This window comes from Entelurus aequoreus, linkage group LG03 (assembly GCF_033978785.1).
Source record: "Entelurus aequoreus isolate RoL-2023_Sb linkage group LG03, RoL_Eaeq_v1.1, whole genome shotgun sequence".
Classification (NCBI taxonomy): domain Eukaryota; kingdom Metazoa; phylum Chordata; class Actinopteri; order Syngnathiformes; family Syngnathidae; genus Entelurus; species Entelurus aequoreus.
Window position 1 is genome coordinate 93,627,781 of NC_084733.1, and position 3,381 is coordinate 93,631,161.

Here is a 3,381-nt window from a genome sequence, read left to right on the forward strand (position 1 = left end):
GACGTCCTTGAGAGCAGCCACTACTGTCTCCGCAGTAGCTACTTCGAGGTGTGCTACTTCTATGTAGCGTGAAAAATAGTCCACTACTAGCAGGTATGTACTATTTTTCCAAAAGAACAAGTCCGTGCCGACACGTTGCCAGGGTCTCTCCTGCACTGCTGTCGTCAGCAGCGGCTCTCTCTGCTCTGCACGATGCTGTGAACAGGTGTTGCAGTTCTCCACCATCTGTCTGATGTGGCTCGACAGTCCTGGCCACCAGACCGCCTGGCGGGCCCTAGCTCGGCATTTAACGACCCCTTGATGCCCACTGTGTAGCTGCTGTAAGACTTCCCCCCTCAGCTCACCTGGAATGACGATGCGTTGGCCTCGGAGGAGCAGCTGTCCATTCATGGTGAGGTTGCCTTTTTCAGGCCAAAAGAGAGCCAGCTCTTGGGGCAACGCATGTCTCTCAGGCCATTCAGTCTCACAGTATCTGATCAGCTGCGCACAGATTGGGTCGGCTTTCTGCTTTGCTGCGATGTCGTTTAGACGGTGCTCTGTAGCGGGGAAGCTCTGAGTGACGGCGTCCAGGAACACTTTGACCTCGGCCTCTTTCTCCTTTTCCTCCGCCGTGAATGTGTGTTGGATTGGGGCCCTGGATAACGTGTCCGCTGTTATCAAGCTCTTCCCCGGCACGTGCACGATATCGAAACAGAATCTCAGAAGCCTCAGCCTGAACCTCAGCACTCTCGGTGGGAGTTCGTCGAGAGCCTTGGTGCTAAGCAATGGCACTAGGGGCTTGTGGTCTGTCTCCAACCTGAATTTCAGTCCCAGCAGGTAGGAGGACAGACGCTCACACGCCCACGTAGCTGCCAGAGCTTCCTTTTCAATCTGAGCGTAATGTCTTTCGGTGTCTGACATACCTCTTGAGATGAAGATGATTGGTCTCCAGGCTCCGTCTGACTGCTGCTGGGTGAGGACGCCCCCGAGACCAAAGGATGAGGCGTCCGCCGACACGCACGTCTCCGCTGTCGGTGAGTAGGCAGCCAGCACCTGTGTGGAGCTGAGCTCCTGTTTGAGTCTTTTGAAAGCCTCTTCTTGTGGCGCTTCCCAGCACCACTCGTTCTTTCCGCACAGCAGGTCTTTGATTGGGCGTGTGTATGACGCGAGGTGCGGCAGGAACTTGCTGAGGTAGTTGGCCATCCCCATGAGTCTCTTCACCCCCTCGACGTCCGTCGGTGCAGGCATCTCCTGTATGGCTTTGATCTTTTCGATGTCCGGTGTCACACCATCCACGGAGACTCGGTGGCCCAGGAAAGTGATGCTGTTCTTGCTGAACTCACACTTCTCCCCATTCAATGTTAGTCCCTCCTCCTGGAGCTTCTTCAGGACCTGACAGAGTCTCTCGTCGTGCTGGGTCTGGCTGTCCCCGTAAACCAAAATGTCGTCCGCGTGACACACTGCGCCTGCGCAGCTCTCCAGCATCTGCAACATCCGCCGCTGAAAGTGTTCAGGTGCAGAGGAAATCCCGAACGGCAAGCGGTTGAACGCGTACCGTCCGAACGGGGTGATGAATGTCGTCATCAGCTTACTTTCCTCTGCTAGCGGGATTTGCCAGAAGCCGGAGGTGGCGTCCAGCTTTGTGAACGTTTTCGCCCCGGCCAGCATGCCCAGGGTGTGGTCGACAGCGGGGAGGATGTATCTCTCCCTCTGAATCCACCCGTTTAAATGGGTTAGGTCTACGCACAGCCGCATCTTGCCGTTGGGCTTCGGCACTACGACTAAGCCAGCACACCAGGGTGTGGGTTGTGTCACCCTGGAGATGACACCCATGTCGACCATGCGATCCAGTTCCTTCTTGACTTTGTCGCAGAGGGGAAGAGGCACGCGGCGTGGGGAGGACAGAGCGTAGGGGACTGCATCGGGCTCCAGGGCGATGGTGTAGGGCTCCTTTAATTTCCCTAACCCGGTGAACACAGTGGGAAACAGCGCTTTAAAGTCCTTCTGCTGTGTTTCCACTGTATCAACACGCCGCACCAGATCGAGGGCCTTGATCGCTGGGAGGCCTATCAGAGGCTTGGACAGTCCATTGACAACATAAACATCCTGTCTGGTTGTTTTGCCCTTTGCCGTCAGACCCCCTTTAAAACATCCATCAACCTCAAGTCTGTGTTGCCCTGGGCCATACAGCACTTTTCTTGACTGTTGCAGTGCCCCGTGGATTTTTCTGAAGTAGATACTGCTGGGAATCGCGTTGACAGCAGCCCCCGTATCCAGCTTGAACGCCAGCTCTCGTCCGTTCAACTGTAGCATTCCGATCCATTCATCCTCTCCCTCTGAGCTCACTTCGCCCAGGAACGCAAACTCAAACTCCTCCTCCTCACTCTGTATGATGTCGTGCACACTTTTAGCTGACCTGCATATTTTGGCAAAATGTCCTCTTTTGTGGCACTTGTGACACTCGGCATCACGAGCAGGACACTCTTTCCATGGGTGTTTTTTCGTGTTCCCACACTTGCCACACCCTGTTGTCTGCACTCTTTCCATGGGAGTTTTATTGTATTCAACTTTTCGCCCCATCTGGTTCTTTGTTATTGCTTCTACATGACCTGCTGACGGCTCTGCCCCCCTCAGCCCCGGCTGTTGTTTTTTCACTGCTGCACTTTGCTTGATCTGCGTTATGGCTTTTTCTAGGGTGAGTTCTGCATCTAGCTGTAAACGCTCCGACAGCCTCGCATCTAGGATCCCGACAACTAGTCTGTCCCTTATTAACTCGTCCCTCAGAGTACCAAACTCGCAATGTTCAGCTAACGTGTGCACGGCGGTGATAAAGGACTCCACAGTCTCGCCTGGTTGCTGACATCGCCGGTTAAAGCAGGCCCTTTCATAGATCACGTTCCGTTTACTCACGCAGTGTTTTTCGAATGCTGCCGTGACGTCGTTGTAGGACTTCTTTTGTTCCTCCGTTAGCTGCAGCGCCTTCAAAACGTCCTCAGCCTCCTCCCCCGCCGAGTACATAAAAGCATTCACCTGGAATTCCTGAGACTGCTTGTCCAGTCCAGATGCAATTCTATAGCGATTAAATCGCGTACTCCATCTTGGCCATTCCTCTGGTTTCGAAAAGTCAAATTTACTTGGCGGGAAGTATTGAGGCACTTGGGGCAGCGCTGCTAACTGTTGCTGTTGTTCGTCCATTTTTTTTTTTTTTTTTCTTACGTCGTCTTTTTCTTTTTCGTTGTAATCTTCTCGGTTACACTGCTCGTTACTACCGTACCACTAACGTCACTCCCACTTCTGACACCATGTTATGTTAGTGTTAGAATACAACTAAGAATGACGACAGACACCAAGTCTAGTTGACTCTTTACTCGGGAGCTCCTCAACTTCCTGCCCCACTCCCAA